This window comes from Giraffa tippelskirchi, chromosome 9, assembly GCF_054371585.1.
Source record: "Giraffa tippelskirchi isolate mGirTip1 chromosome 9, T2T-mGirTip1v1.2.pri, whole genome shotgun sequence".
NCBI lineage: Eukaryota > Metazoa > Chordata > Mammalia > Artiodactyla > Giraffidae > Giraffa > Giraffa tippelskirchi.
The window spans coordinates 113,542,367-113,555,349 of record NC_137283.1 but is presented as its reverse complement, the minus strand read 5'-3'; positions in this window follow the sequence as shown (position 1 = coordinate 113,555,349).

Below are 12,983 nucleotides of genomic sequence, written 5' to 3'. Positions count from 1 at the left end.
AGAGAATAAGAGCATGCTAGATGAGGTAGAGACTAGAACTTGGGAATCTTGGAAGCCATAGCAGTGCTGTTGGAGTTTTCAAAAATCAAAACAAAAACAAGAAAACATAGGAAGCCACTGGTGGATTTCAAATAATAAAGTGAAATCATTAAAACTAAATATTTAAGCAGATCAATTTAGGTATCTTTGATGACTAAAATGAAGGAATCTAATGTGGATGCAAATTGATAATTACTCATCCTTTCAGAGCAGAGTGTGTCTCTTCCAGAGATCCTTAGGCACCAGTGGTTCAATTATAATTCTGTGTGCAGTGAATTATAAGGGCTGACCTGTGGATCAGGGTAATATTTTGTTTCTTCTCCCTTTGATAGAACAAGATGGAAGTCCTTATAACTCATATGCTGTCAAATTAAGTTTTATTCTTTTTTTGTTTGCAATCATAGGTCACAAAACACATTTTTGAATAATTTTTTAAATAACAGACACCAATCCCATAACAGAGACAGCTAAACAAATAGCAACTATGGTGCCTGGAGGGAGAATCAGAAAGTTTATAGAGGAAGACTGTGCACTATCCATCAAACGCTTCTACTGAAAAGTCACGCTGCTCACTGAAGAATGCCTCAAGTGCCCTTCAGCACAACCCAAAGCTCTAGGATATAAAAATATAGCTTAGTCTGGTAATTAATGGACAGAATATTCATAGTCTTTGGGGGAAAGCTATAATTAAAACCACAATGAATGTGACCACTGACATAACTACTTAAAGAAAATAAAGTGATATCTTTGAAAAGGAATCTAGTTCATACTGTATAATTGCTTGAATTCTTCATGTGAGAATTTTCACTCAACTGCCTCATATTGTGCATGCAATTCTGTATATTATAACAGTATATGTAATACTTTTAATAATACTAGTTGTCAGTGTTATGTGGGTTATAGTGTTATCAGAAAGAGATCACACAGTTTTTTAATGTGGCTTTTTTAGTTTATTTTGGCCGAAGATACAGAACTTGAAAGAATGGTAATTCTGTAGGTAAAAATAGACTATTTCTTAGTATAACTACTGTTCTCTTCCCCTTGGTCCCTTGATAGAATATTGCTTTAAGATTACAGTATTAATACATTGTCATATTCTTCCTATGTCACTGTACTTTAATATTGATGACTCTGTACTCTATTAATATAATGTTTAGAAATATTAAGATTATCTGGGTTTGAAACAATCTCTATAGAAGTTAGCTAACTGAGGTAAAAAAGCAGAGGCAACACTAAGTTGTCCATGGATTGTATCCCTGCCTCCTGGTTTCCTGTGTACTAAAGTCCCCCTGACTCTTTAAAAACTCTTTTACATGGAAAGTTTGCATTTTATTGTTTACCATCACTAAGTCATGTCACACTCTTTGTGACCTCATAGACTGTAGCACACCAGGCTCATCTGTCCTCCACCATCTCCCAGAGTTTGCTCAAATTCATGTCCATTGAGTCAGTAATGCTATTTAATCATCTCATCCTCTGCCACCCCTTCTCCTTTTGCTTTCCATCTGACCACAGTCCATTTCCCTATGCTGTGTCCCTAGCTCTTGGTTTGTAATTATATTCAACTGACAAAAATTAGTACTAATAATTACTTTCTATATTTGATCACCAATCAATTTCTGCCTATTGTCCTTAGTGAATTTTACTTAGCCTATTTTATATTATTGCCCCTTTTAAAACATTATCATGGAATCATGAGGTTTCATTGATTAAGTTTTCTTAAAAAAAAAAAGAGAAAAAGAAAAGGATTTCAAGCACAATGCTATTTTTAGCATTTAAACTACACATCAACTGTACAAAATGACTGAATAAATATAGAGGAGGATGATGTATCTCCATTTCTGTGTATTTATAGTACATGTTGTTCTTTTTTTACAATCAAATTTGAATAAAATTCAAGACATAAAATTAAAAAAAAAGAAAGATTCTAATTATTGTTTTCTATTTAAGACTAAAAATTTCACTAATTTGCAAGTGTGACCCACTCTGGACCATTACTACCAGTATATACGAACTAAAGTTCATACTTCCCACTAAGACTAAGATGATTTTATGTGACCTTTAATTCCCTATCCACAAACCTGAATGAGCTATTATTCAAAAATCCTAGATTGTTTTATATTTTCAATCTGTTTCTTTCATGTAAATTATGATTTCTAGTACATGAAATGCTTGATCTAGTATACAGTAGGCTTGTTTATCTTTCTTATTATTTTGACAAGAGCAGGATTGTTCATTTGAAAATACTTTGAACAAAAACTGAAGAAACTCCCATTAGGAGAGTGTATCTATGTAAAACAGAGATTGCTTAAGAAGAAATAATATATTTTAAAACAGCTGTAATAGTTCTCTTTGTGGGTTTCTGTGTCTAAATAGGTTTGTTGTATCTACCTGTTTTTTAATTCCTCAAAGAAGGAATATGATTAGCATTTCACACAGATAATTTGTGTTTGTTGGTAAACATCTCCCTGTGACTTCTTTTTTTTTTTTTTCTATTTTTCATTGTTTCTCCATTCTTTTGGGAAAATTGTTATGAATTGACCATTATGTGTGTACTTTAGGAATATCTAGTCTCGATAGATAGTTAAGAGTGCCTAAACTAAATAACAAATAAGATGTTGACTCTCTATGAAAATTCTCCTTTATAGTTGATTAGTAATCTTGCTGAGCATTTGCTTGAAAAGAAGAGCTCTGAAAGAGAAAAACTTTAAAATACAGTTTAAAAAATCTTTAAGTTTAGTTTATCAGAAGTTGATAAGTTATGTTAACAAAATTTCATGTAATATTCTTGATACAGAGATGACTTTGGGGGCAAATTATAATTAATATTAAAGGATTAGAAAGATGTCTGGTTTTCAGTCAGTATGTGGGGAACTTTGGAAGATACCACTTTGCCTTAAGAAGTAAAAAAAAAAAGAAAAGAGCTAAACAGATTGAATAATTAAAAATGCTTCTTAGATCTGTATAATAAGAAAGATCACAGGGCAAACCACTGCCTTCAAAATTGAAGAGACTGACAGGAGAATACAGAGAATCACAACATATTAGAAGGGCAACCTCCATATGAATTAGTGCTGGGTATGGAAAACTAGACTGTAATTGATGTATGGTTAGAGGCTTAGTATACACAACTGGGGAAGTTAGAAAGTTCAAGGGGACCCAGTCAGTGGAGATCACTCAGATTTTGTGTTTTACCTCCTGAATCTATGCCATGGTGAATATAAGGAGAAAAATCCCCTAGTGCTTCCAGCAGCTGGAGGGCAAGATGTGCTATTTTTTTACTGAGGCAGTTCATTCTGTTCTTGATAAGGTCTGTGCACAGAAGAAATAGTTTAACCATAGTGTAACTTGTTAGGGTTTTATTAGAACTTAACTGACCTGAGAATAACCAACTCCAGCCCACTCTGGCATTACAACTGGGAGAAGGGAAATACTAAACATTAGTCCATTATAGCCATCTTGCCCTACTTAAGGTATGGGGATGGGGGAAAACCAAGACATGTGTGAAGTTCACAGTCCAGAGCTATAGGCTCATTAATGACTTGAGACTCAATGCATAGGACTATAAAACATTGCCCCATCCACACACCTCAACAACACATCACTAAAGACTTACTTATAGCCATTCCTTTTGCCCAGTATAACATGCCCTACTATAACAACAACAACAAAAAAATACAAGAACACTAAAAGGAATAAAAAATAAAACACAGTTTCAAGAGACAGAGTATGCATAAGAAACAAATTTGGATATGGTGGGGATATTGGAATCATCACATTGAGAACTGAAAACGATTGATATGTTAGGGACTTTAATGGATAAAGTAGACAACATAGAAAATAAATGAACAATGTTATCAGATGGAAATTCAAAGAAATAATTAAAAAGAAATCCTAGAGATAAAAATGGCTAACATATGAAGAATACTTTTATTGGCCTTATTATAGAGTAGACATGACTGAGGAAAGTATTTTTGAGCTTTAGGATATATCAATAGAAACCTTCAAAACTGAAAAACAGAGAAGGATGAAAAAGCAGAATACTGTATTCAAGGACTATGGGCAAATACAAACAGTGTAGGACATATGTAATGGGAATACCATAAGGAGAAAAACAAAAAACAAAACAAAAAAAGAAAATATTGAAAATAAATAATGTTTGAGAATGTATACCAAATTAATATTATACACCAGATCTCAGATTGAGGAAACTCAGAGAGCACCAAATAGAACTAATATTTTAAAAATTATATTTAGGTATATCATTTTCAAACTACAGAAAATCAAAGATAAAGAAAAATCCTGGGACTTTCTTGGTGGTCTAGTAGTTAAATCTTTGCCCTTCAATGCAGGGAGTGTGGGATTGATTCCAAGTTGGGAAGCTAGGATTCTACATGCCTCAGGGCCAAAAAATCAGGAAAAAATATTTCAAAAAACCAAAAACAATATGGTAACAAATTCAATAAAGATGTTAAAAATGGTCCACTTCAAAACAACAACAACATCCACAACTTAAAAGAAAACTTCTGAAAAGAATCTGGGGTGGGGGGGACACTTAACCAATAAGAATTACTTAACTTCTCAGAAACTATACACCCATACAAGCAAGTAGAGAGTGGAGGGAATTGGGTAAAAAGCTGAGAGAAAGAAAAAAAGCACACACAACCAAACTTGAATTTTGTGCCTTAAAAATCATCCCTCAAAAATGAAGGAGAAATAAATTTTTTTTTTTTTTTTGGTGACAAAAATTGAGAGAATTAGGGATTCCCTGGTGGATCAGTGGTAAAGAATCCACCTGACAATTCAGGAGCCTCAGGAGATGCGGGTTCAATACCTGGGTCAGGAGATCCCCTGGAGGAGGAAATGGCAACCCATTCCAGTTTTCTTGCTGGGAAAAATTTCATGGACAAGGAAACCTAGTGGGCTATAGTTCATGGGGTTGCAAACAGTTGGATACAACTGAGCAATTAACCATGCATGCATTAAATTATAAAAGGAAAGAACAGAAGAAGAAAAACATTGAGAAAATTGTTGCCAGTAGGTTTGCCTTGAAGGAAATGTTAAAAGTTCTTTAGAGAGAAAAAAGAAAATATAGATCAGAAACTTGGATATACATAAAGAAAAAAACAAATTGAAGAAAGAATAAGTGAAAGTAAAAGAAAAAACTTTTATTTTTTATTTTTAATTGATGTTCAAAATAAGAGCAACACTCTACTCAGTTTTATATATAAATACATGCATACATATATATATATATATATATACATACAAAAATACAAATATATGTATATGTAATATATGAGTTGTATAAGTAAAATGGAAGAGAGAAGAATTAGGAATACGTGACATCACTCATTATTAGAGAAATACAAATCAAAACTACAATGAGGTAATACCTCACACCAGTCAGAATGGCATCATTAAAAAAATCTATTAACAGTAAATGCTGGAGAGGGTGTGGAGAAAAGGAAACCTTCTTACACTGTTGGTGGGAATATAAATTGTGCAGCTACTATGGAGAACAGGATGGAAGTTCCTGAAAAAAATAAACACAAAAATACCACATGACTTAACAATCCCTTTACTGGGTATATACCCAGAGGAAAAAAACCATAATTTGAAAGGGTATATGCACCCAAGTGTTCATTGCAGCACTATTTTCAATAGCCAGGACATGGAGGCAACCTAAATGTCCATTGAATGGCGGAATGGATAAAGAAGATGTGGAACATTTATAAAATAGAATATTACTTGACCATTAAAAGGATCAAAACTGTGCCATTTGCAGAGCGTGGATGGATTTAAAGAGAATATTATGCAGAGTGAAGTCAATCAGAAAGAGAAAAACAAATGTCATATATTAAGGCATATATGCGGAATCCAGAAAAATGGTATAGATGATCTTATTTGCAAAGCAGAAATAGAGATACAAATGTAGAGAACAAACATGGATACCGAGTGGGGAAAGAGAAGATGGGATAAATTGGAGGTTGGCATTGACATACATACACTACTATGTATAAAATATATAACTAACTAGAACCTACTGGATAGCACAGAGAACTCTACTTGGTGCTCTGTGGTAACCTAAATGAGAAGGAAGTCCAAGAAAAGAGGGGACATGTGTATATGTATGGCTGATTTCCTTTGCTGCACAAAAGAAGCTGACAGAGGAGTGTAAAGCAACTCATTTCAATAAAAAAAAAATAAGTATGTCAATACAAAAACCTCTACATGGATGTTTACAGCATGTTTATTCATAATTGCCTACACCTGGAAGCATCCAAGGTAACCTTCAGTAGATAGATAAATTAAGAAGTTCTGGTTGATACTTCCTCTTATTTAGTGCTATCAAGCTATTTAAAGTACATGGAGGCAACATAAGTGCAAACTGCAAAATGAAAGTAGCCAGTCTGAAAAGTCTATGTACTGTATGAGTCCAACTGTATGATATTCTGGAAAGGGTACAACTAAGTAGACAGTAAAAGTATCAGTAGTTTCCAGGGCTTGGAGCATGTAGGGACGAATAGGTGGTACTCAGTGGTATTTAGGGCAGTGAAACTATTCTGCATGATATCATAATGGTGAATAAATATCATTACACATTTGTCTAAATCCATAGAATGTACAAAACCAAGAGTGAATCGTAATGTAAACTATGGAGTTTTAGTGAAAATTAGGTGTCAGTGTAAGTCCATCAATAATAATGTACCTTTCTAGTGGGTGACAGTGATGAGGGGAGGCGATGCAGGAGTGGGGGCAGGGAGTATATATAAAAATCTTCATACCTGCTCAATTCGCTGTGAACTGGAAACTAAAAGACAAATTCTATTAGGAAAAAGTGAATTAGAGAAAACTATGTTAGTCTCACCAATAATCTAGAATTGAATAAAGGTTTTACTTTCTCAACTTTAATGATTTTTATACAAAGAACTTGCAAATATATATACTAATACATATAATAATGTTAATATTAATAGAACCTGTTATAAAACAGCAAATGATAGAATGGTCTTAAGTGTGTATTGTAATGCTAACCATATTCAGCATATTTATTTAGTGGATTCCTTTTAAGCAATAAAAATGAATGTGTTAGAGCCATTTGTTTTTATAAGTTTATAATTGGATGTTTTTTACAGTGTCAACTGTAAAATATTTTAAAAGCAAGAGACAGAATAATTAGATACATACACACAGTTTGATAATCATTTATAGGAGTAATCATTCATAAGAAAATGTAAAGAAATGCAAGGAGAATGATAATATCTCTTTAGGAAATTAAGAGGGTAATGCAATTGGAAAGGGATTAATAATATTGCTAATAGTTTGTCTTATGTTGGCTGTATTACATAGTTGTTTTTGTTATATTATATTTTGCATTTTATATAGTTAATAAGTGTTGTACACTATGTTTTAAGGTAGATGTTTTTAGTTTTATTATAATGTTTATTTTAATGTGGATTGGCTTCACTATAAATCATGTCTAAAAGATTTAAAAATCAGAAACAAATATAGAAATTCCAATGTGAAAAGCATATAAAAATTCAGAGGATGATGAAGAAGACAGTGGAAGAGAAAGAAAACAAAAGGAGAGAAAAAAAAGGCAGAGAGAGTGAATCCTGAAAGATTAAGTAGTAGTATCCTTCTCATTAATGACAGAAAAATACAGTTTACTACTTGAAAAGATTTCCTTAAGAGAAGTCTTGCATGAAACAAACATGTTTAATTGGAATTGCCAGAATCAATGTAAGTAGCGAAAACAGTTGCAATCCTGACAGAACCAAAATTGCAGAGCTAGAGTTAAATTCCTTAGCTGTAAAATAGTACAGTAGTAAGCCATTATGCAAAGACTATGTTATTCTAAAGCAATGGAATGGGAAATTGGAGCAAGGAAATACTAAAAGGATCATTGCATACAACCAGTTTTTGCTTTGAAGACACCATTGAAGTACTCCTGCAAAAAATCTAAATAAAAATATAAAATTTTAAATCTAAACAGTTTTAAAAATGGAAAAAAAATCCAAACTCAGCAGAAGTATCTAAAATGGTAATATAGTGGGTCACATCAAATAATATCTCAACTCCTGAATGCATTTGAAATGGTATGCATTAAAATGAATCTTGATATGCAGTTACAGTTTTAACTACGCCCCTGTTCTAATACAAGAGGATTGAGTTTAGCTTTAGGCTTCCCTAGAATTGAAGGTTGGATTGAGGCAATAGAAAGCATGCCCTCTGGAATATGCTCTTATTCATTGCTGGCAACTCCAAAAAGTTGAGATCTTTTTAGAGTGAAAAATGTATACAATTGAAATAGAACACTGGGGACAGTTTAACCCTGAATCTCAACTCCCACTTCATACAATCTTAACAAAAGAATGATCTTAGGATCAGCTTTCTAGGATGGATAATTTGTGTAGCAGGGGCTTCCTTGATGGCTCAAACAGCAAAGATCAGCCTGCAACACCAAAGACCAGGGTTCAATCCCTGGGTCGGGAAAATCCCCTGGAGAAGGGAATGGCTACCCACTCCAGTATTCTTGCCTGGAGAATTCCATGGACAGTGGAGCCTGGCAGGCTACAGTCCATAGGATTGTGAAGAGTTGGCCATGACTTGTGTGTGTCTAAATTTGTGTGTCTAATTTATGATTAGACACATCTAATTTACATGTATGTCTAAATTTGAACTAAATGAACTGAACTTATACCATGCAAGGACAAATCAGTTTAAAAATATAAGCACCTTAATTCTCCATGTTGAAAATAAAGGGCAAGACCTTATTTCCTCCTTTTCTAGAGCGCTTGGCTTGGAAGATTGTGTTTTATAAGTTTGTCTTTCCCTATAGCTTCAAAATATATATAACTCTTTTTAGGAGCTAAATAAGCCACTTGTAAGTTTTAAGGAATGTCTTCCTCAAGGACTTGGGACCTTTTTTTTTGCAGGGGGGAAGAAATATAATCATAAGGAAGCTAATGTCCCATCTCCTAGTTTCTGTGAAAGGGTAGGAGCCTACTTTGGTAGGACCTCATTCCAAGTTGCAAAACCTACCTCTTGTTATAACAAAGGATAAGTTAATTTTTCTTTGGATGAATTCAGTTAGCTAATACAGATGGTCACTGCAATTATTAAATGAAGGATGAACTATCTGTAACAAATGGTGCTTTATGTCCTGTTACTTGAGATCAAGTAGATGATGGGTTATATCTACCTGGATGTATAAACAGTGGGCTTTCCAGGTGGCTCAGTGGTATAGAATCTGCCTGCCAAGCAGGAGTCATGGGTTGGATCCCTGGATTAGAAGATCCCCTGGAGAAGGACATGACAAGCTACCCAGTATTCTTGCCTGGGAAATCCCTTAGACAGATGAACCTGGTGGTATTATGATCCATGGGGTCTCGAAGAGTTGGGCATGGTTTAGCGACTAAACAATAACAATGAACTTTTCATCTTTGCAATCTCTTAGCAGAGTGTCTGTGATGCACATCACCTAATGGTTTAGTGCTTATTTAGTAATAAAATTATTTTCTTTCTCTTCTGCCTCTGTGGAGAGAGTCTCTGGTTTGAGAAAAGATTTTATTTTTAATTATATTTCCACAGTGGTCATCACTATCAAGTATGTCCTCTGAAACTAATTGAAAAATTAAAAAAACAAATACCTCCAATAGCCAAATTTCTAGTTCTAATACTTATTGTGGACCTTAAGAATGAAATAAAATTTAAGCATGGCTTACTTCTAATAATACCACAGGGCATTGGTGTAGGATGTACTTGTTAAAAAGCCATCAGTCTTTTATTTAAATCCATCTTATAAAAACTTCTAGTCTGTGAAAATTACAAATTGCTATTTTAAAAATTAAGTCACATAATATTTAAAAATGGTTAGTTACAGTCTCTAATCAGAAGCCAGTGTTCTCCTTTCACAGTATCCATGGCAGGAAAATAACTAGGACTAAAGTTGACGTGTCAGTTTTTATTATCAGGCTTTATTCAGAATGACCATTAACTATTAAGATGCTACTCTCTCTAATACAGCCGAATTGTAGGCTGATGCTTATTTGATTATAGCTATGTTTATCCTTCTGGGTATAAGCTGTGTAAAAGAAGAATATTATTCCTCATCACTGTGAGAAATTGGAAAGAAAATGGAAGAGCAGACATGAATACTCTACCATAGAATGAAAGGGATGTAGGCTGATGCTTCAACTCTTTACAGAGAATGGCTATAAGGATTAGAAAATTTTTAAAAGATAAAGTATCTGGATGCCCAAATTACATCTATATGTAGTTTGATTGCTTAAATTTAAGGTATTCTATCAAATACTAATGCAATATAAACTATCAAATTATAAATGAAAACATTTGAACTCGCTGCCATTCCCTTGCTAATTCTCCCTATTCAAATTATTTTTAAATTATTTCACCCATTTCTAATTGTTTCAGTGTCGAATAATAAAACTAGCAAAACCATAGATCCATGGTGCAAAAATGATTTATAAACTTTATTTCTTGAATGTTAAAAGTTAGTCTTTCTTCATATGAAAATAGCAAGAAAAAAGAAGCAAATATTAATGTATCATGATAAACAATTATTTTTAATTTTCATACATATTTTATGAAATCTCAGGAGAAAGTATATTCATCACAGGAATCTGAGACATTGATTTTTTAAACAAATTTTCTGCAGCAGAGCTGTGTGACTAGAATATTTGTATTCAAAAATCATGAAACACCTAAAATAACATCTAAAATGAGAAGCTGTATCAAATCACCCCTGCTCCTTTAACCTGTGCTTTATCTTATCAGCAACATATTAAAGCCATATGCCTCTCATTTCTATTACCTTATGATACAGCAAGTTCTCTAACTATATTCCAAACATTACTTATTCTGCTATTTTATCCCTATGCAATTGTATCAATTCAGAATGAGGTGCTATTTCTGATATATATCTACATGGGAACAGTGGTACAACTTAGGTGCTAAATTGTTGCATTTATTTTTAGCCATGTAGTAAAATGAATAGCTTTTGTATATTTTATGTATATTTTTTCCTCTTGACATAATCTAAGAATACCTTTATACAAAATAAAAGTGTTGATAAAAGTATAAAATAAATTATATAAATATATTTACTTTTAAATTGCAGGGTAGGTTCAGTTAAGATGAGAAAAAAATATATAAAAAAGCAAAATAACAATCTTCAATTTAAAAGCCCATTTGTCATTAATGTTGCCAATACTATATATGTATTAAAGAAGAATTAAATCAGTGTTTTATTTTCTTAAATTAAATGATTATATGTTCTAAATCTCAGAAAATTTAGTGGTCATAAAAGTTAAAAACTTGTTAAAGATTCTGATCATTTTGTATAAGACACAATACCATCTAGAACAGTTAGTTTCATTATTACTATTACATTATATAAACATACATATGCTTATATACATTGCTGTTTATTTTGATATATAATGCATACATTTGTGGTAAAATTAATACATCCTCTGCATTCAAGCACTGTGTTAGATACTAAGCCTGCAATTTTATATGAAAATTTACTTTAAAACATTAATATTGATACCCAGAGCACATGGAGTTTTCTTAGTTGTTTAATGAATTATAGTTTCTTAGTTTTCTTTACCTCACTGATCCTCATACCCTTTGCATTTAAAGATAATGTCTGTTAGGTAATTCTGTAAATATTAGAATTTTAACTCGGTCACAGAGATCCTATTTACCAAACATCTCCTCATAATATAACAATGTTTTCATTCATCAATTTATCAATTGTAAATAAAATAAAAACTTCTAGACATACTGATTCTGAGCCCTGCCAAAGGAATTATTTTTTAAATTCTTCCCTCAAATAATTAAAAGTCTGTGGTCCGTGGTTTAGTGAATCTATTAGAGCAACAAAAAATCTAGTTTAAAATACGGACTAGCCTGACAGAAGAGAAACATGCCTTTTACTAAAGTAATAATTACTTCAGTGTCTATGCATCATAGTTTATTTACATGAATTTGCTAATATTTATTTTTTAAAAAAACTTGCAAGACATGGAAGAGGTGAGACAACTTGGTACATTGTCAAGAGATTAAAATACTTGAAAGAACTGGACTCAGAGATCTTGCATATGTTAGAAGGATCAGAGGAGGATTTTTGCTTTAGTGGAAAAATATTTTTAGCTGATGTAATGGAAAAAGCATTAAAAATGTGTGAACAAGTGGAGAACATCAAAAGAAACACAGAAGCTATTAAAAGAAGCCCAATAGAAATGGAGAAGTTGTGGTAGCAGAAGTAAAGATATCATGATGGATTTATCAGAAGACTGTAGGGTACAGAGAAAATAATTAGTTTGAAGACAGGTCAGTGGAATTTATCTACACTGATTTGTGAAGAAAACAAAAATTTTAAAAAGAATAAAGAAACCAGGGCATGCAACCTTTAAATCAAGGTCAAATGGTCAAATGTATATATTATTTGAGAAGAGAGGAGAAAAAGAGAAAAATATAAGGAAGAATGACTGGTGCAGCATGAATATTAATATTTTTAAAGATAATATTTTTGTAATAGTTGAATAACTTCCTTGTATACTGATTCACACATAGCAACCATAAACTTTGGATTGAAATACAATCAATAAATCAATAAAATGAATTTTTAAAAGCAACTTTACAATAATCAGAAATTCTTAATGTTAATATAGTCTTATTTACCAATATTTACCCTTAAGTCATTGCTTTTTTGTGTTGTTCAGGAAATTTTTCTAACATCTAGATTATAAAAATATTGTCATATAATATTCCTCACTGCTTTATTAATATTCAGTCTTATGAAAGTCGAGTCTATGGTTTTATATACAGATGATATTTGTCTCAACTACATTTACCAAAATGTGCATATTTTGCCAATTGTTCTTTTGGGTTATTTTATCACAAATTTTATG